Raw genomic sequence first — 22,669 nt, forward strand, 5'->3', positions numbered from 1 at the left:
GGTTTTGTAGAGACTGTTTAATTATGAGTTTTGAATGCATCACTGTTACATCAACGAGATCCTGGGAGAGTCATTTTATTCTCTTATTTGGGTGTTTGGAGGTAAAGGGATTACATTACACCAGTAGTAAAAGCAGAAGGCACTTGTTGGTGTTGATGCCCTCCCTTGACTTTCTGGCAGCAAACCATAATCATATATTCATGGAAGAAAAGTGTGAAATTTTGTGAGATCTTGAATATTTATCAGGGCACAGAGGGATCCATGGCCAAGGTCCTCTATTCTGCATGCTGGCTGAGTAAAATAATAAAATATCCTGAGTTGGAAGGGACCCACAAGGATCATCAAAGCCCAGGTCCTGGCCCTGCACAGGACAACCCCAGGGAGAGTGTTCTCTGTTGCTCCATGTGCTCTGCCCAGGAAATCCAGCATCTGCTTGCTGGTGGGCATGAGCAGAGAAGAAAGAGAATTACTGAATTTCCAAAGTTTTATGGTGTATGTTGGAAGAAGGTGCTTTCCTGCATGGGATCAGGAAGGGAATTGCCACCAGTTTGGCATCATATTAATTGCTGCTAGGCCTTGAGGCATTGGTTCTATAGAGGGGTCTTGTTGGATAATACTTTTTTTTGAATTAGAGATGGGATAATTGAGAGGTGTTTTAAAAATTTTATTTTATTTTTAGTCTTATGAGAAGGGTGAGATAATATAGGTGTTATAATTTACGCTATCACAATCAGAATTAACTACAAAACACTATAAGCGTTTCTTGGTTTATTAATTTTTTGTCACACTATGTTGTAGATGTTTTAAAGCCAATCACCTAAAACTATTTTTTGTGGGTTTTACTGCAATGTATCTTTTATAGTTTTATTTTTTTTTTAAGTATCTAGTCTTATTTGCAAGGCCATATTTTGAAACATTTTTTAGCTCCATTTCTCTCTCAACAACATCTGTCCTATTCTATGGCATTTCTAAGTCGGCATTTCTTATCTTGAAGTTTGCATGCAGATGTGTACTGTGTGGGCCTTCCGTCAGGCCCTGACAACTCTCTACAAGTCCATTTCCCACATTGTCTGATTACCAGGTAATTCCAAATTAGAGTGGGTATTGGAGCCTGTGAATGTATAAGGCAGTGAGGAGATGCCTCTTTGTGTTACTTGTGTTATTTCTCACAAGAGGACAGGGCCAGTGGGTTCCTAGGAGAGAGCTTGACCTGGTCTGAAGCATGAAGGAATGACAACAGCACTCAAATAGCTGGAGAGTATTAAAAAAGAGGAATAATTACCTTCTTCTGTGTGATTTCCTGTCAAGTGGTTTCCAGATGAGTTAATAATGCTGCAGGCTAACTAGATAATATCCCTTATAACTTGTCTGCCTTACTGGGTAGACAATAGGATGAGTTTATGCTGTAGGGATTATGAAAAGGGTCAAAAAGAATTCACTCATTTCATAAACTCTTGGAGCTAAAGCCAGTGATTAAAAGTTGCAGTGTTAGCATAATAGAAGGCATAGAATGACTTTTTAAAGGCCCATTTGATGTATTTTTGGCACTACTACATTTCTAGTTGAGAAATCTTTGAAGCTCTTGAAGCATTAGAGCTGTCAGCTGGACTAAATGACTGGTTAATACTTTTACAGGGTAGTGCTTTATCACAGAGATGGCTTTCCTCCCTCTTCTTAATGACAAGCAATTTGAGTTTCTGTAATAGTTTGCTCATATTCGTGCTATTTCAGAGTGGGGTTTTTTTTGGTGTTTTTTATTTTTTAGGTCATATCCTCTATGTTAAATGTTGAAGATTTGCTATTTAAAAATGATCCTTCTTAGAGTGCTAGTAAAAGTTGTCAGTGAGATCAGTGTATTGTTTTATAGAAATATTTGTATCCTGGTTATTCTGGCTTGGAAACAAAAGCATTCATGTTTCAACCCTTTTTCACAGTTTTTAGAATTAATTCTGGCTATACAGAGAATTAAGAAAATGTTATTGAAAGTTATTATTTTCAAGATATTGAAAATATTGATCAAACAATGATTCAAAGAGGGGCCCACAATCTCCTATTTTCAGAAATTAGAAGACAGTAAGGCACATCTCATTTTTTAGTGAACAATATGAATTCCTATTCACGTGGAATGTTTTTTAAATAATTCAAAGGGATGTTCACAATCAGATCATGTATGTTCTGAAAAATAAACTCAATACCTATAACTTTCAAGAAAAAATATAGAAAATGGGACACATTCTTTCAAAGTAATTATTAAGAATTTAAAATTTTGATATAATAAGGAACTTTGAAGTAAGGATTCAAGGCTTGAACCAAGGACCCAAGATTGGAACAAAATGAGAATACTCTTCAGTAGTATCTATATAAACAGTGATAAAATTAATAGAAATATTATCAAGTCTTTAAAATGTTTTCATCTGGTAGGAGTGCCAGCAGCTGAGGTGCATTTAGCAGTGAAACCCATATAAATATGGGTTGGTCAGATGTAGTTGAAAAATTCCCTGCATAATCCTGAATTTTCAACAGGTAACTGTGATGAATTTATTTTTATAATTTGGATTTTTTTTTCCTTAATTTTGGGAAAAAAACCTACAAACCAAACCCAAACAAACCAACCCACAAACTTTTTTCCACAATGAACAGCAAAACAAATATTTAACTTTGTGTTAGAGCACCTGAATAGAAATAGCTCAGTTTGCTTCATTAATTCAGAAGGGTTTGTGCTGGATCACTCCAACATTAAACTAAATCTTCCTGTGTAGTGGCAGTATATATACTATGGCAGATATATTTCAGATTCCTTTTTTTTTCCCCAGATATGCAGAGCTTCTCTCCACATCTACAGTAAGTATATAAACATCGACTCTGACCAATTCTGCCAAACAGAAATCCCATGGTTTTTATTTGTATTACTGTGGATCAGATTTTAAGTACTGTGAAAAAGACCCCCAAGAAGTTTGTGTGTTGCTATAGGACATGTGAAAGCATGACACGAGCCACCTGCTATTTGCAAGGTAAAGAAGAAAGTTTATTTCTCTGACTCCACCTTTTATACTTTCCCAAAGGTGACATTGGATTGGAGAGTGAATGGGCCACCTCTCTAAAGACATTGGACAAACCACCAGTACATCAAGTTTATCCACCCCCATAAAGGAATGCAAAACAATATGTTGTTTATAGAAATTGTGTGGGAAAGTTCTCCAACAGAATGTAAACTCAGAAGGCTTTAGAAAATCTTAAGAATCAGGGTGACATTTGTGGGTTCACTAGATTTTAATGTTTCCTAAGAAACACAGTGAAATACCTGCTAAAAGCCAAATATTAAAATTTCTTAGAAGTGAAAACTGTTCTTATTGCTTATTTCCTATTCCAGTAGCACTAAAGAATAAAGGATTTGCAGTTAGGCCTCCAGCCAGAAAAGACCATAAACACATGTTCAGACACATGAATAGTCTCATCAAAGTCAAAACATTTAATTTTTATCCTCAAAACATGTGGGGTTTTATAATTGGCACTTGCAGACTAGACTGATGAATTAGCAGCAGATTTACAATTTAATAAAACCCTCTTACTTTCTCTATTCACATGAATAGAAGTTTGTTAGTATTTCACACAGTCTGAAAACTTTGGCCAGATCCTCCACGAATGAGACATTTCTTTGTTGAAATGAAAGCAGAAAACCTGGCCTGTTAATGGAAATATCTAGACAGCTGCCCTATCTGGGTTTGGATTGTCTTGTTTTCATCCCTGCTTGTCTTTGAACTGAATAGCTGTGCCATGTGTCTGTACTCAAGATCATGATAACTGAGTTGCATTTTCAAGCTTTCTTTGAATCTACAATTTCAGCCATTTAACTCATTTTTGGCTCTTTGGGAGGCAAAAAATCTGCGTCACCTTTGGTAACTCCCATTCTGAATCGTCCCCCTGCCCATGTACAATATTGTACACACTGGTGACAACTTCCTCCAGAGAGGCCTTTCTGGTTAGGTCATGATTTATTTGAAGTCTTCAGGCTTCCAAAATAGGATAAAGCACTTTATAAATATGATTGTGGCAATAGAAGGGTCAAGACTTTGTAGCTGGGTAACTAAAGTTTAAAAATTAAGTAAGTAACTTGGATTTCAAAAATTCATAAGTCAGCTCCTCCTGGCTTTCTTATTTCCCATTCAATTTTAAGGGAAAAAGGTTTTTGTGGTTCTGTAAGTTTTGGATACACACCTTCTTTCCTTCTCTCTGTCCTGCTGCCACTTCTGGAAGCTTCAGGATACCCAGCCTCTGAGTTCTGCAAAATGGGCTGTGGACTTCTCTGTTCTTCCTCTGAATTTAGTTGTTTGTTGCCAGTTTCTCTTTCCTCTTATATGCTCCTGTTAAAAAAAAAAAAAACAAACAAACCAAAACCAACATCCTGGCTTAGCAATCCTCCCCTTAGAGTCTCCACACTCCCACATATCCTAAAATGAACTGTGTCCCCTCATCTCCAGGACAATCAATGCCTCTCTCTTGTGCTCTGACTGTCAGCATATGGAAAGGTCACCTGGAAAGGCTTGACCCACAATGTCAAAGCAGTTGCTCATCAATCCTGTGATGAGCTTCAGCTTTACAGAAAGATATTTCAGTTAACAGCAGCAGCAGAAAAAGAAAAAAAAAAAAGAGAAAAAAGAAAAAAAGTCATGGAGGTAGAACTGCTAAGTGGAATTAGTATTATTAAAATCTTGTAACTGAAAAGCAGTTCCAAGCTGTCAAATGTGTTTGATGTTCTCTAGCAGGATTCTCAAGTTGGTCAATTAAGATTTGGAGGATTTGAATACTCTGCTTGGAAGAAGCAGGTGGAAAAAAAAAATCCATGATTGGGAAAACTTGGAAGGATTCAACTCTGTTAGAAGCCTGGTGACTCTCGCACTCTGCTCAGGAGCTGAGTGCTCTCAGTGAAATGATCAAAAGAAGATGCCAGCTTGTGCAGACGTTATCTCCGCACTGCAAGAGAAGGCTGTGTATTCAGGCCTCTGTGTGGAGAAGCCCAGTGGGTAGGACAGGGTTTGGGATGGCGGAGGGCTTGGGATGGCAAAGGGCTTGGGATTCCCTCTGCCGTGCCAGCCCCGCTCAGGAGCTCCGCTGTCAGCAGTACCGATGATCACAGCGCATCGCAAATCGGTGTCGCCGATTGATTCCCCGCCTAGCAGCGGAGCCTGCGTGCGCCTGACCCATCCTTCCAGCGGCGCTCGGGAAGGAGCGGATCCAGCAGATGTCACTGTGGGCACTCGAGTGACGGCCAGCCCGGCCGGAGCCGCTGCTCGCCCTGCGGGGACACACGCACAGAGACACACACACACTGTGACACACAGACACACACACACTTTCTGTGACACACACACCCCCACGCTGCCGGTCCCCGCTCTGTGCAGGGCCCTGGCGCTCAGCTCCCATCCCGGCCCCGGGGCAGCGCAGGCGGCAGCGGCAGAACGCGGTGATGGCATCGCTGTGGGATGTGAGAGAGGTGCGGGGTTAGGAGCTGTCCCTGAGTGACAGGGATGCTGCAGCAGAGAAACAACAGCTTTACTTTATATAGTAGCAAAGCCTGAGCTCCACAGATAAAGAACTCAAAAACCCCCACCGCAATCCTTAAAGAGTTTTCTAAATAAAGTGTTTCAGCGGTCCTGAAAGGATAGTATCAAATATTTTATTGGATTGGCTTATGCTGAGGATTTTCTTGGCACATTGCCTATGGATGCTAGAAGCAGAGTAAACCTGTCAGTGTTTTGTAGGCTTTGAGTTTCCCTAAATAAGATAAGAATTCATAACGTGAGGCAAAACAAAAGAGTGGACAAGGATAGACCTGGAAGCAACAGAGGAGTTATGGGCTGTAACAGAAGTAACAGGCTGTGGAGATGGAGAAGGAAGGAGGAGGAGCAGGCAATAGATGTCCAGAAGCTCTGATGAAGAGGTCAAGGGATGCCAAAATATCCTGATACTGGAAATGCTAAATGTGAATTTGACCAGTACTTTTTGAAATTCAGGCCTGGGCAGCAAGGCTTTTAAAATTCAGCTCTCAGCTGATTTCTTTACAGTGCTGTTCTTCATGGCCTTTGCTCTTTTGCAAAGGCAACAGGGAGAGACTTCTGTGGGCTGGCAGTAGCCTTATCAGCTCTCATCCCATCTTGCCCCAAACTCCACCCATCCAGAACACATCAGTGATTTATTCAGATCATATCTGCTGTCAAGGAGGGGTTTCCTTTTGGTATGTGAAGAAAGTTGGCATGGTCCATGCAAGACATTTTTGTTTATGGTGAAAACAGAGATCAGGAGAAAAACTGGGAAGTTCTCTTCCTTACTTGGATGGCCTAGTTCTGGTAATTTATCATATTTACAAAGGTACAGCTTATATGGTCATGAATATGTTACTCCTCCATAGCATTGTTTTCTTTTGATTTCTGAATGCAAAATCAGGCAACAAGCATTGGTAGAAAGGGAAATCCTCTTCTTGAACTTGATAGGATAAGATATAGCAGAAGAATTATTCAAGTATCTATTCTCCCTGGGCTTCTGAACCTGCACATAACTCATCAGGAGTCTCAGAATGTGATTATTACAAGGCTTGAGTTGATATACAGTCAGAGCCCTCCAATTTTCCTTTATAAATTTCTATAATAGACTGTTTTTTACCTACTCTATCCTGGTGTTAATACAGATGTGATAGAGCTTTGGTCCAAAGAAAAGCTGAGGCCTTTATGGAGTCTTCAGCTAAGAATTTTTTCATTTGTTGGACCTCAAAGTGATGCTTTTGAAGGAGGCTTTATTGCTCATAAGAATTCCAAGGAGAAGGTACTTGTTTGAAGGAATGAGTTTGAAGGTTTAAGGCGAAGAGCTTTGGTGCAAATGTGACAACTTTACAATAAATAAGTTGACCCAGACAAGCTTGTTACAGCAACTCAAAAAATGAGACCCAGGGTAATGTGTTACTTTAATACACCATTTGTTGCAAATGTACTTCTGGGGTATAAGGTAAAAACATCTGGATGGCTAATGAGAATATTTTCAGTTTCTGAGGCCAGCATGTATTTCTACTTTCTGGAGGTTTAGATCACTGAAAGGACAAGCAACAGCTAAATAAACACTCTTACAAGTCAGTGACAGAGGAAATCACATATTGTGTGTTACTCACAACTGGTTATGCACTGCTTGCTTGTTAACATATCACAAAAATATCATTGGGATTTATAACAGTTCAGCTGGACATAGAATGTGTACTTGCACATTATCCACAGATAGTTTCAGCATTACCTTAGTTTCTGCATACAGAGCTTTCTTTTGTTGCTTTTGCTAGGTGTGTATTGATGAAGAAATCTGTATAATGCATGGCTGAAGACAAGGATTTTATTTTGCAGCTCCATCCTGGAGCCCAGAGAGGGATCATCTCTGTTGGGAAAATGCCTTTCTTTGGCAGACCCTCCCTGAAAGAGAGATGTGCAGAGACAGGTAAGGGTTGTGTTTGCATGTATGGCTGTCCTTAAGGTATGAAAATCCTTCATGACCTCCAGGGAGTGGCTCGAGTTAAAGCTGTCTGACAGCAGAATTTAAGTGTGCACAGACTGCAGGTGGAATTGAGTCAGGAAGGTGAATGGTTTCCTGATTTGCTTTCCTCTGCTCCTCTGTCATGCAGCCCCAGCAAGCTGTGGTCTCATAAGGGCTGTAGCGGAGTCTGAAGAAATCCATGAATTGTGTGTGAATTGTGAATTCCTTGTGCATAGAGGTCTATAAAGTTTTAATTTCACTTCAAACATTCCAAATGACAGATTTGTGTCAGCTTTACCTGAAAACCATAGCCTTTAATGACTCTTTATGGTGATCGTCAGCAAAAACCCAAGAACAGAAAGCTTGTTGTTTCATCCTTAGCAGCATTAGGCACTAGATGCTCATAAAGTTTTAGTTTCCCTTTTGCAACGTTCACAAATTTGGTTTGCCTCCCCCTGCAACTACCTCTGAGATGAGTGAAAGACAGAATCAGGCTTTTGGAACCTGTGGCCTGTTCTGCACCTTCTACCTCAGCCCCTTAATGACTACAGTAACATATTGACTGCTAGCCCAGACCCTCAGCTGGTCTGAATCAGCAAAGCTGCCATGCCTCTAATGGAGAAAGGGTGTTTGGCAGCAGCCAGAAATGGGACTCGGGGTATTTACTTAGGCCAGACCTTCACCTTAATTATCTCATTTATGCCTTTGGAAGTAGGCTATGTGCAAGGTGAAGAACTAATCATAACACTTGAATTTCCTGAGACTTGAGTGTCAGCTGATGTTGCTTTGATGGTTTTTTTCAATGCAACTAATCTCATCCAGCTGTTTTATGGCTCCCACTCCCAGTGTCTCATAACCTTTTGCCATTGCTGGACTTGGCTTGCTCTGGAAGAGATCAGGGCTTCTGCAGGGTGCAAGATTTTCCTTTTTAAAAACACTGGCTTATGCTGATTTAGACAGTGCAATTCTAGGCACTTTGTAATAGAAAGCTTATGCCGCAGGTTCTGAAACAGAAAGCCTTTCAGTAAAACTATGATCCTAACTTGGAGCAAGAGGCGATAGACCTGTCTATAACACAGTGGCATGGGAAATGCTGCTGTAATTAAAGTTCACTCAGCTTTTCCTTTATAAATCTCTGTAATAGAGGCTTTGTGTGTTAGTGCAGCCATTTCAATTTATGTTGTTTTGAAACTAGGTAATCAGATTGTCAACATCAGTGGGATCATTTCTCAATGAATGTATTTAGCAAAAGTATGCCTCAAGTAATAAAAACCAATTCTTCTGTGTGGTGCTGTAAAAATTACAATAATTTTAAGCCTGCCAGCCAAGGTTGTTTGTGAAACCTGTAAACTCAGGTGCAAGACTAGGGAGATTTAAAAATTATAAAAATCTTGTAATACTAATTTCTTTTACGTGAGCAAGATTTTGCCTAAAGTTAATAGGTTTTTGATAGCTCATAAGCTTTTTAAAAGGTACATCTACTGGTTACTATGTTTCAAAATACATAAATATCTTTATTTAGGAAATTTAAACAATATTGGATTTTTTCCTATGGAAAAAAATTCTATAAATACTGGATTTTAAATACCTCTTGGTACATGGAATGGACTGAGAGCCCGTTGAAGTCAGGTGCAATTAAATGTAAAGCTTTTGAACTTTTTAATCCCAGCATTATTATTCATTTTTTCAAAGGTTAGAGAAAAAACCCAAAGCATATATACCGTGCCTTCTTGTGAACGTTTGCTTAAATTGTTTGTAGAATAAAACCCACAGAGAAATGAAAATCTGGCTGGTTTGTAGTAGCAGAAGTGGCAAAAATTGCCACATGAGTCATTAAAAAGGAGTAAATCTTCTATCTGGGGGGTTGGCCCATTGAATTAGAATATAAAGATATCACAGTGTCTCAGAATTTTGCCTCTGGTAAGAAGTAGAGGAATATTACTATTTTTTTTTTTTTTTGTCTTTTGTTTTTCCCCATTTGTTTAATACAGTCTGAGATTGTCCTACCTAATTTTAGGTGACATTGGTTAACTCATTCTGAATTAACTGTAAACCCCTTCCAGATGTAACTTACAAATATGGAGCTCTGCAGTTGTGTCCAGTTGTGTCCAATTTCAGACAAAGAAAGTTAGATTCACTTGTTTGGCCATCAGCACAGTAAGCACCAGATTATTGATTTAGGTTAATTCATTTCAGTGAAAAAGTCTTGTTTGGATGTAAAGGATTTTCAGCAAGGCTTCCAACTCAGACATTTCAGCCCATACAGAACAAGGAAGTAAGCAGCAGTTCTCACTTAGACTCTGCAGGAAGTGTCTATGGCTCTGCAACACAGAGTTGGGGAAATATTATTAAGATCTGGTATCTGTTAATTCATGGCAAGCCACTGGTCCTTATTCATCTCCTCAGAAAGTGGGAACAAGTACAATCCCTGTTAAGCCTTAACAAAATTTTGATTCTGGAGATAAAAACACAGGGAGCAGATAATTTCGTGATACCTTCTGTTAGACCCAATGGACGGATGGGAATGGATGGAAGGGAAAAGCAAATTACTGATGAAACTGGTGGAGGAAAGGGAAACTATGGATTTATATCTTCTTTCAGTTCCTCTCTTGTAATGGCAAACTTTGGAAACAAAAAAATGTTTACTTTACCAACAAAGTTAACTTTGATGTGCATGGATAAACAAGAGCTCACCTCGGCACCTCCTCTGAGCATGGGGTATCCTTGCATTAAAAGCAGGTTAACAAGGTGGGTTGAAATATTGGAAAAATTATTTTTGCTACTCAGCCACCTGAAGTTTTTTACATTCTGCATTACTCATGTGCCAATGTGTAGGGACCTCAAGGAAGGACCTACTCTCCATGTCTCTTTGTCCTCTGACTCTCTCCTCCTTCGGGGTGGCCTTGGCTTTCCCCAGAGTGAACTGGTGGTTTCAAATTGGGTGCACTGGCCTCAGTAACCTGATCTTGGGCTAGCCTGGATGACATTATTAGCATGAGGAAGAACTCTGGTGCAGAAGGGATGGGTTGAAGATTTCACATGGCAGAATGTGCAAGACAGGCAGGAGATTCAGTGTCCTGTTGTGCTTGTGAGACAGCATCACATTGTCAGCACTTCAGCCACACACAAGGCAGGACCATTCTTTATTCCCCGAGCAGTCAAGATATTTTGCTATTATAGTAACCCAAACAGGCAGAATTTGTTGTGTTTTTAACACAGCCTAGAAGTGCCTTTGACTTCTTGTGTTTTCTCACAAGACACATCACTGAAACCACATGAAATGTTCTTAAAAAAAGTTTAAGCAGTAATGTTGTAAATTTTCTGTTTGCAAGTTTGTTGATAAGGTTTTCAACAGATTTATTGTAGTAGTAGCTATTCTAGCCTTGTAGTTGAACAATGCTACTGCTATTTTCTGCTACTGCTTTTTTCTTTGATAGTTTATATGAACAAATCTGTTGTCTTTAACAGATTAGATAAATAAAAAAAATCTGTTTATTACCATTAAATCAGTAAAAGCTCTCCCTGAATTTTGTGATGATCTTGGTATTTGATAAGTCTTGTTGTTTAAACATAGATATAGAAAATGAGTTCCTTTGTAATGGCAGATTTTAATCACACAAGGACTCTTCATAAAGAGATTTGCTTTTAATTTAAAAGAAGTTGAAGCATGAGCTTTTTAAGATTCTGCATTGTATTCCTCTTCCATCACCTAAGACTCAACCTATAATAGTAGTAGGAGTGGTTAAAAGCTACTGACTGCTTCTTTTGAATATCTGAAAGGTTTTTAATTAATAGTTCCACTGGAGAAACAGGCTGTATTTTAGATCTGAATTCTCACTTTTTTTACAGCTAAAAGGATGAATCTGAGGTTTTAGAAAATATATTAAAAATGCATTGTATATATTTTATTAATTGGTAGCGTTTGTAGTCCTATGGAATTACTGTATGTGGATTTTTTAAACTTACTATTGACTAAAGATGCTAAAAAAATCTGTTGGGAATACATATGAAAGGGGGAATTGTGATTATTTATGATTGAGGGTGAGGCTGTGTGCAAAGCTGATCAACAGAAGTTTTTAATTACATTTTTTTTCCAACTTTCAAAGCATGTCTCTGATATTTACTGTGTACATATTTTATTTTACTACTACAAGTGTATTATTCTCCATCACTCCTCTTCCATTTGTCATAAAGATCAATATTTCCCCCATTGGAAATCCTATATCACCACCATGATTTCTGTAGCTTTTGTGAAATTGCAATGTTAAAGTAATTTTTGCACTTAGCAACTGTAGGTTCAGGAAAATCTGTAAGGAAAAAAAAATTCCATTTTTCCGTGAGACCATTTGTGTTTTGTTCAAGGTCAGTGGGAATCTGCCATGTTGGTGTCCCAGAGAGAAAATCAGCTGCTGCAAGTTCAATAACAGGTAAAACTGCTAATTTTGAATGCCTGCAACCCACTTGTTAAAAAGCGTAATTTAAAGGGTAGTGAAAATAGTAATTACTTTGTTTGAATGATTTTAGAGTTCCTGGTCTGAACATTTTCTTCAAATATTCTTTGAGTTTTTAGCCAGAAAAGGGCTGATGCAATTAATGGGAATATTATTTGAAAACACATTTATGTGTCATATGAGCAGAATTTGAATGAAATGAGTTCAAATGTGATGGTGTATCCTGTGGTGTTCTTCAAAAAATATTAATCACCTTTACCCAGTACAAGTGCAAATTATTATTCCAGAGTATATTATTACACTGCATTGCTCCTGTAGCTATAGCAGTACTCAGTGCACTGAAAATGACTGAGAATATACTTTTCTACACAGTAAGAATAGCACTGTGGTCTTAATTAAGTGATTAATTTCAGTAGAATATGGATTTTAACTTGGTAATGGTCCTTATCAGCAAGATAAATGCTAATTGATAGGTGGGAAATTATAGAAAATAAGCACCCAGGCAAAGTGGGGAACCATAAGCCAGTCCCAGTGTTCAGTGCCACTGGCATTACTGCTATTGCATCTACCAATTCACGTGGAAATAAGAACATAATAAGTAAGAGATGGACCCCATTTGGAGTAAGGGACTTTGAGCAGCTCTGAGACTGTAAAAAGGCTTTTGTTGATTTGCTCTTAAATTAAACACCTCTTAGTCCAGAGGCAGCCTGAAACTACTTCCTCACATAATCCTACTGATTTCAGGTGGTCCCAACATTGGCCACACACCTGAGATCAGCACTAATGTCCAAAGCAGATCCCTCCTCACCTTTCTGTAATGGTAAAGAGACAACAAACCAAGGCTCCAGCTTGGGAGAGCATGGATGGGGTGGGGTAGAGAGCAACCAAGAAGTGTTACAGGAGCAGGAAAGGAAAACTGACTTGATATCACACACACATCATGGAGAGGTCTTAAGTTGCACAGGGAACTGAAACTCTTCAATTTCTGAATGTCTCTGGCTGACTTTGAGAGCATGGAACATGTTTTGAATCTGTTTTTTTGTCAAGTAAACAAACTTCCAAGTTGGCATTTGGGGCAAAATGTTGCCAGGATGGCTGAAGCGTTGGAATGTGGGGTCTGGAGCAGCTCTCCTCAGGTAATCTGCAGGGAAGGAATAACTGTGTACAGGGAATGGAAACCAATGACTGCTATTGTGGACAGCTTTTTAATTTCAGGCATATTTTTGCTGCCTATCAGAAAATGACTGGATTATCTTTGCTTCCTTATAATTTGAATAATACCTGATTGCAGTGCTTGTACAGTATATTTAGTAGTGGATTCTGGAGAGTGCTTATGAAATTGTTTATTATGCAGCAATCAGTTAAACACTTCCCTTATTACCAAAATTCTCTGAACTTGTTGGGATAAATAAGACCTCCTAACATTGTATTTTAATGTTGGTGAGTAAGGCATTGTTTTATTCTTGTCCAGGAGGTGTGTGGCCCTCAAAATTATGGCCTCCACACAGATGCTGATATAAAGCTTTTTCACTTATTTATACATTTTAGCAATCAAAGAAATTAATGTTCATTGTCTCTAAGTTATGTATTTCACTTCATTAATTAGTATTCTCTCCTCTATTGGTTATTGATTTCTCTCTTTTCATACTAATTAGTTTGGAAAGTTATATAATTTCCAGCACCCTGGCTAAACTCCACAATGGATCTTCAGGTGTCACAAATGTGTGCAACATTTCCTGCAGGTATGAAAATTAGAAAAGCAAATCAAACTGATATATTTAGTTAATAACTATGTAAAATTATTTAATTTTCATTTAGGTACTAAATCATGCCACTGTGACTATTTATATGTATTTTATATATGTCAATATATCTTGCTCTTTGGTGTTAGACCACTGTGGAAGTGTGTGAGCATCCTGTTAAACTTGGAAGGGAAATGTGATACCAGGAGCAGTAATCACATCTTGTTTCATGATTCAGGCAAAAAGAATTCTGCTCTGGTAACTTCGATACTTACTGAATTTTCTGTGGTTCAGTAAATGCTTAAAGAAAATGGTGTATTTTTATGTTTTCATGCTTACTTTAGGGAACAACAGGTCTATTGCAACTTGTGAACTGCTCTTCAAGTCCATTTGTAGGGTATGAAGTCAGCTGGGGGATTTCTCTCTTTGCCCCCAATTAATGTTTTAATTAATTCCTTGTAGAAAGGGAAGTTGTTTCTTTGACATAAACAAACCCAAAGTCATTGAAGAGGTAGCTGTAAACATTAAAGAAGTTGAAATAAGTGAAATGCAGGTAACTTTTTGGATAACAGCTATTTTTATTAAAGTCTTATTAAAGAGTACAATTTGATACATCTAGATTTTTCTATCTGTCAGCATCTGGTTGTGAGATTTGCTTGTTTTTTTTCTTAGTAAGTGGAGCCACAAATTGTAACACTATTTTTGAAACCACTAATTAAAGTGTATTTTTTTTTTTTCAAATGAAAGAGATAATGACAGAATCTAAACCATTCACTTGCTGAGAAAGGGTCTAAGATAAGACCTTTTGCTGGTGCAAGCTGACTTGACAAAAATAAATTCCATTAATATCAGACAAGCCAGGACAAAGTCTAAAATTTTCAGGAATACAATAAGCATCTTCAAGACCTGCATATCATGTGTATAACTGGGACTTGAAGTGTCATTAAGTAATTGGCTTGTAGGGGTCTCATTTTAGTAAACGGGTGACACAGGGTAACAGTGACTCCTTAATAGGGCTCCTGTTTTCCTCCACAGGAGTGTTCCTTTTCACCCTCTGAATTTTATGAGATGAGGGAAGAGTAAATTTGCCTAAAATATATCTGATACTGGGGACCTGAGACCTCAGGGAATACAAAGTTCCAAGTCAGAAACACACTGCTGACTTGAATTGAAATTCCTGTGGCCATGTGCTGCCCAAAACTCTGGACGACCAAATCTCCATGAACTTGGCGAAGATTTTACCAGGCCTGTCACAACATCAGTGATGCTCATATCTAGAGATGTTCCCTTATTAGGGAGTCTCATTCTGCCTTGTATATTTTGACTGCCTGCAAGCTCTATTTATGGTGTACTATAAATGTTTTCACATCAATTTGTCAGTCAGCAACAGTAAAATCAACGAACTCTGATTGCTATCAGTTCCCCATAAAAGCTAGTTTTTTTTACTTTTGCTCTTAATTGCAATGATGAGAGGATTGAGTCTTCTTTAAAACCCTATAGTAACAGATAATTTGTCATCTTTCACATTATTTATAAGAATGAAGGCTTCTTTAATAAGAACTTCTATGAAAAGCTCTAAGTCAAACCCCAAAGCCCAGAAATTACTTTTAAATACTTTTGCATTTCAAACAACTTCTGACTTGTCAGTAAATATAACCAAGCTATATTTCAAACATTACCAAGCAACTTTAAAATTTTATCCTGCTTTCTTACCCAATTGAAGCTATGCTTGTTTTAAACATATCTATGATGAGTTTCACAGTCTTGATATGGAGAGGTTTAATTTTCTTTTGAGTATTTTCCAGTCACTTAATTTAAAAATGGAAACAGAATTCTAGCTGTGGTCCTGATCGGTGTGCTTTTTTTTTTTTTTTTTTTTTTTTTTTGTGTAGCAATTAAAGTAGGGATTTAATTAAACTGTGAGTGGAGTTGAAGGAGTATTTATTACAGAAATTTGTGCCACAGTTGCTGACAGCTTCTTGGTGCTAGCAGTGGTCCTTTGCTCACTTCCTGTTGAAGCCAGACCTGTTTCTAGGGATGGGTTGGACATCCTCCTCCTCAATAACATTTTCCTCCACCAATAAATATATGAGTAGCTTTGACCACTGAACCCACAATAAGCAATGAATAGATGTGGAGCTGGTGCAGATAAATTGTTTTCATTGCCAATTTACCTGATTTGATCAGAGTATCTTGGAAGCTCCTCAGCAGCAAATTAAAGTTTTGAAGATGTGTTTTCTAGCAGTTTTATTATGAAAGCAACTTGTAGGAGGGTGACAGGTCTTTATTACTTTTATGTCTTGTAATTGTGGAATTCCTGCTTTTTCTTAATGTTTGCTCAAGGTTCCCAGAATCACATTAGAATAAATGCAGTTTGTGAGAAGAATGTGAGTGTTGGATGAACATATTGTAATATCTGGAATGATGTTACTGTTCTAAGAGCAGTGGGATTTCATGTAAGGTCCATGATTGGCAGCCAGTGGATTCTCAAAAGTTTATGGGTGGGTAGTCCTATATGTTTATTTATAGTGTATGGAGTTTTTTGAGGAGGCATGGATGACTTTTTGTTTGGATTTTTTTGGTGATAGTGAGCAAATCCATACAAGAGGCTCCAGCTTTCTCTCATGTATTGGGACTGGAAAAGGAGAGGTTTGGCTTGTAATAGATTGTCCCACTCATTGACTAATAAATGGACTCATTAAGAGAATGAGAGGAAAATAGAGTTAAACTACTGCAGGCCCAGTGCTTGCCTGACCACAAGTATGCGATGGCTGAAAGTGATTTATAAAGAAATTAGAAGCACATCAGAAGGTACAGGGCCTGGAGGATTGAAGACTGCTATAAATTCTCATTTACCTGCATCTCACTAAATCTGACAAACAGCAGTGAAGTTTATTCACTTCTGGGGGAACTTCTTGAGTTGTTTCCCACCAGATTGCCAAGACCTAGACAGACTTGTGAGAGATCAGCCAACTTGTCTAACAGCTTAGGATAAGACCTAGAGCAAAGCCCACTGAACAGTTCTGACAGAAAACAGCACCTTACAACTTACAGACTGCAGGGCAGGCTTTTGGAGAGTGATGTTTTTCTATGCCCTGTCTACCCTTGTTTCATAAAAAATTATTGCTGCCTTGTGTGCATTTTTTCTACTCTGCCCAGGTCTGTGATGACTGAAACCAGGGATAAAGCATTGAAACATGGCTGAGCCAGCTGAGATTGAGCTGAAGAACTTTTAGGAACATGGTGTGCCTCAGCATAGCCCTTGCTTGCAGCTGAGAATTGGGCCAACAGTAATGAGGCAGTTAAGTGACTAATTATGAAGATTAAGGACCTGCTGGGATTTTCAAAATGATTATGAGTTCTATTCCTAGCTTTAAGCACCTTTATAAATCAGGCCCTGCTCCTGAAATTTGCATCTAGATGCCTAAGTGCCATGGGAACCCATGGATAACAATGTGGGCTCACTCTTGATTCTAGTTTTTTTTTTTTTTCTTCTTTTTTTTTTTTTTTAATATTGCTATTAAAATTATACATCTTAAACATACAAATGAATGCTTGCAAGGTGCTGATATGAGCTGTTTTAGGTGACATGAAACATCCAACTCGTGCTTTGAGTAGCTCATAAGTGTGTTAAGGAAAATTCAATTGCTCGCTTTTGGTCTATTGATTCACACTAGTTGGTTATAAACAAATTGGGCTGGTTATTAACAAACAACTGGAACATAGTTGCTCTTTCTACCCCATTCCTCTGGAAGACAGAAGGTATTCACCTGGAAAGGTGGATTTTTGCATTGTCTGGATGTTCTTCCATAATAGATAATTCTTTTTGGGAGGCCCTCAGCTAGCGTGCAAAAATACTGAAGTATTTTGCTTGTGCATCATAATGAGAGGAGAAAGTAGTTTTTGGGCTTTTTCTGTTATATGAAAATACCCTTTGTATGTCAGGCAGGCTTATTAAAATAAGTGAGACAATCTCTAGTTCAAAATAAACCAGAAAATTGCTTTGCAGTGTTCTTATAACATTGAGTGAAACATTTTAAAATGATACCTAAGGATTTTTATATCATATTAATGTTATGATGGGAGCCTGTGGGAGCCTGAAAAGAGAGATGTACAACTGCAGTGTTGAAATCCATGGCATAGGAAGCACCAGGAGGGAAACCAGTTAAACTGTTGCTTTGTGTCATAAGTCAGTAAGTAAATGATCTTGGAAATCATTGGATCCCAAGAAGAGCTGAATTCCAGCTAGTGAAATGTAGTGTAATAGTAGCTAGTGCTGGCAGCAAATCACCAGACAGTTGCTAAGGAAAGCATCTCTCTTAGATGTGTCCCTGATAGATGGGAAACTCCTTTTCTGGCACTGTAGGTGTCTTGTGGAACACATTTTACCAGCACAAATGTCTCTCTGGCTTAAGGAAATGATTCATTAAAATTGCTTAACTCTAAAAAAGAGTCAGTTCAACTTTGGAAAAATTTATATTAAACTGTCTCTCAGACATTCCTACCTTTTTTAAAAATAACCTTATAACATTATGGGAATTCCAGAGATAATGGTAATGTTAAAGTTTTGTCACAGGATAAGTGGACTTTCTGTCAGTAAATCTGTAATCCATCCTCAGTTGCCAGGAAGGAATATTTGGGTTGAAGCCACCTCGAACCTGTTGCTTTGTTTGAAAGTATTTTGTTAGTTTTGGATGAGCCACATCATTGCTTTTGCCATTCTGGTCTGATCACTGCTGTGGTTCCACAAAGCCAGCTGCTTTGTGTTGTCCCCTGAGCTTCCTGAGCACTTCAGCCTTGCCCAGCTTTGAGTGTTCATTTTGAGGGATTCATTCAGAGATTCTCTTTCCACCCTTAGGGGTTTAGTCAGTCATAGATATCTGTGGAGGTGTGAATTCAATAGATTGTGGCATTTTTGTTAAAAAATAGTATTTCCATGGGCCCTGCTAAATGGAATAAAGCAGGTAAATATGTCTCAGAATATATTTGTAAGCAGACAATAATTTTTACACACCTGTGTAAATGTGGTCCCTAAAGGAACTGCTTTTTAACCCTAAGGTATTTTACATCTTTGTTTTACTCTGCAAGTAAAATCATCATGAATTTAGTTATGCAGACAACTCCAGTTTGGGAGAAATGTGTCACTTGCAGGAGAGCAAACTGAAAGCTCTGAGTGATGCTGAACTTCTTGGTGAGGCAGGCACAAGGAGACAATATTCTTCATGGCCACGTGTAAAACCAGGCTTGTGGCAAGGAACACTGAACATACTTAAAGCATGGCAATCTCTGTCTTGTGCAAACCTGTAATGAAAACTGAAAAGAACTTTGAAGGCTGATATAAGAGTTGGATTTAAGAACAGATGAATGCAAGGCTGAAGTGGAGAAAGTCATGGTGATTGTTATGCAGTAGCAAAATGCATGAACAACTCATCCCTGGCTTGCGCTCCAGTGCCAGAAATTGTCATCAACAGTGGTTGTTTCTCTTAAAAAATACCTCGTTCAGATTAATTAGAACAAAGGTGTTTTTCCACACCAGCTGAGGCCCCACAGCTCTCATCAGTCAGGCCAGCGGTGTAAAGGCAAATGTTTCTCTCACCCTTGGTTTGTGAAAGCAGTGGGCAAGGTAAACCTTGTAGAGTGGCTGCAGAGCTATTTTTGCTTACCAGGGCATTATAGAGCAATCAGTGTCCCACCCTGTCTCATGAGGGTGTGACTGTGATATCAAAATTTCCATGATATGTCAAATTTGTGTCTACAGCATGGAGATTTAATTAGGATTTACACATGATTGTAGGGAAATCCTGGTTGTGTTGTTTCTCAGGTGGATCATGTTTCCAGCCTTGACTTCCTTCTGCTCTTTTACCACACCAGGCTCTTTTATGAGCTGTTTGATGCCCTTTAGATGTAAATTTTTTATCTGGTTGAGGAGCTGTGTCATGCCTTGTACAGAAAGCTGACACTCTGCTTTCCCTCCTTTCTGTTCTCCAAGCTTTCCCCACTAAATTATATCAACCAAAATATCACTTATATTTACTGCGAGTTCAGTTTGTTTTCAGTTCCTTGGTTACCTGTTTATTTGAACAAGTGTTTTGTGAAAACCAATGCTGTAATATTTACAGCTTTAACATGAAATGCTGCAAACATTTTAGCAATTTAGGATTATTACCTTTGACCCCTCTCTTCTGGTCAGAAACTGTGTAAACATTGAAGTACATTTTAGAGGGCTTTAAAATCTGCTTTTTTTGTACAAAATTGATGAGAATGTCTTTGTGTCACTGTCACAATTATGGTCAGAATGAGTGTTTGTGTGTATATATATGAATGAAGGTTGATAACTCTTGATAACTCCTAAGTGGGAATTTATATTCATGGAAGGATTTAATCACAGGGAGTATCTGCACATAAATATGCACCTGTGAGAATGGAATTTGTTAAATAAAGCAGGCAGCAATCTGTAGCTTCAGGGAGATAGCACTGCTATCTGATGAGGCTAATGGTTTCAGCACTGTGTTTTGTTAACACCTTTGTTCTTTTCTGAGCTTCTTAAGAAAGGAAAAATGAGCATCTGATCTCACATCTTTCATGAGAGGAGTGTATTGATTTATTTTTATTTAGATTCTTTTCACAGTTTTTGGACAGTGGATAAAATACTGGTGAAAGCAGAATCTTTCAACCTTTCTCTGTACGTCAGCACCTTATGCTGACTGTATCTTATTGTGCATTATATATTTGTATATACATTTTATATGTAAACCCACATTATACTTACGTAAAATGTTTCTAACTGTTGGTGACTGGCATAAGTGACCAGGAAAAGTGAAGGTAAAGAATTTTTTATTAGCTGATCTTTTCAGTTTGGGTCGTGTAGAAAGCTTATCTGCCTGTCTTCAGAGTGTGTAAGAATTACTGAACAGGCATCTTTTAAATTTCAGTAAAGATATACAATAAAATTCAGGTTCTGAATGGGGAAAAGGCAATAATTGGAAAAGTATAATTGAGAAGAGGCTACGTGAAGTATTCATTTAGGAATATGTTGCTGTTTTCTGAGCAGTGATAATGAGAAAGTTAAGGTGGGAATTGTCTGCATGGAAATTCAAAGTTGTTCACTACACTGGTTAATGGAAAGAAATTTAAATTGCTGTGGACATACTTAGTTAAGAAAGGCTGCTCCTAATTGAGCTATGCTGAAAATTAGGCTTTAATGGAAATAAGAGGCTCCACATACTTATTTGCAGCAATTTAGCTTATGGAGTTTAAAACTCAACAGAGGCAAATTACAGTGTAGATGGCCTTTAATAGATTTGAACTACAAACATGGGAGTAGGCTCTCAGCTGGTGAATATGTGCCTGCTCAAGTTCCCTTCACGTTCACACTAGGATCTGCAGGCTCTGCCTCCTTGTCCAGGTACGTTGTGCTGCTTTTCATGGGAGCAGTCACAGAATTCCATGTGAAGCTGACGTTTGACTTTGTCCCTAGGGAGATTTAAATGCCATTCCAGAGCCATGTTTCAGCATAGTGCCTCATCCTGATGAGAACAGATGGGCACCAGAATATTGCCCAGTGGGTTGGGAACCCTTATGTAATAACGCTTTTTTGCATCTGCTCATATGAATAAGCAACCATGAAATTGGTTTGTTTAATTAAAAGCAATTCCCAGTCCTCCAAAAGAGCCACCCTTTCAGAAGTCTTTAAGAGAAAGGCAGATGCATGAATTTATCAAATTTCCTGAACCCTGCAAGCCTTGGAGACTTATGAAAAAGAGTTTGTGTGTATATATCTACAGAGATGCTAAGAAATGTAGCTGCATGCATGATTGTTGCTACTTTCCACAACAGCTATGAGAGTGACAGAAATTCAGATATGTGCACTAAAATACTGCTGCTGCTAACTTCATGCATGTAGTTGACATCCTGGGTGTCAGCAGAAGACCCTGGAGATACAGAGAATATAAAGAGGGAAGCAGACTCTCAAGACTAGTTATGTGCACTTGTAAATGGGGAGAAAAAATATCACACAAAGTTGTTTTTCTATTTTGTTTGGTGTTTTTTTAATTTTTAAATTTTTGTTTTAAATGGATGGAGAACACAGGATATTTAATTAGATTCAGACAGTATTTGAGTATGCACCATATAAAATATATATACCATAAAGTCAGTAGCATCACATACTTTATAGAAAAATATATACTCATACTGCTGAAGGCACCCACAAGACTGCACCTTCACACAGAGGGAGGAGAAACCATGCAAAGAGAAGTTTAGGCATCTGCTCAAATGTTTCAATCAGTTCCTTAGATAAAACTGCAGCTGTCAGTTGTATAATTTAAACATACATTACTGAGGCTGTAATGCCCTCCTCATTTTTAATCATTTCCACCAAAGCAAATCCCACTCCAGAGGTTTGACTGCTCTAACAGTGTGCTTGATACAAACTATATCCCTAAGATATAAAGAAGGATGGGCAAACAATTTGGAAATTATAATAATCCAGTGGAGGTTAAGGTTGCCTTGTTCTGGTGGGATGTAATAAAATTGGAACCTTATACGTACATCTGAAATAAATTAGCTGTGGGTGGTTGCTGGAGTTTTATTACTCTAGGGGACTCTTTCTTTAAATTTGAGATACATTGGGGCTTCCTATTATCTGGGAATGCATTAATTTCAGTGGCATATATTTCTAGATTGATGTTGGCTCCAAAATTATTTGAGTCTTTGGGATAAAATGGGATCATAAGAGGCCATTTTGAAAGGCAGAGAATATAATTATTATTTTAGAGTCTGTGACTACTGGTCAGGAGATACTTTGCAGCTCCCCTCTGTTTAAAATACCTGGTGTGGTGTGAAGGAGGCTACAGAAAAGTACCACTTAGCTGGTTGAATGTACTGACAAAGAACTTTTAAAGGTAGGAGAGAGAAAAAAATGAGAGCAAGTCAGCACAGATGTGAAAAAAAAAGTACATCTCTTATGAA

The 22,669-nt window shown here is 38.2% G+C and overlaps 1 long non-coding RNA gene across 1 annotated transcript in view; it reads left to right on the top strand.

The window, feature by feature from the left end:
* Positions 1-9,653, top strand: part of LOC110475799 (uncharacterized) — a 59,178-nt gene extending 49,525 nt beyond the window's left edge. Inside the window, exons 3-4 of the long non-coding RNA XR_002466329.3 lie at positions 2,814-2,841; positions 7,319-9,653. This is a non-coding gene — a long non-coding RNA (uncharacterized LOC110475799). The remainder of the gene's footprint in view (positions 1-2,813; positions 2,842-7,318) is intronic.
* Positions 9,654-22,669: the final 13,016 nt, after the last annotated feature.

Source organism: Lonchura striata, chromosome 3 (genome assembly GCF_050655825.1).
Source record: "Lonchura striata isolate lonStrDom1 chromosome 3, ASM5065582v1, whole genome shotgun sequence".
Taxonomy (NCBI): domain Eukaryota; kingdom Metazoa; phylum Chordata; class Aves; order Passeriformes; family Estrildidae; genus Lonchura; species Lonchura striata.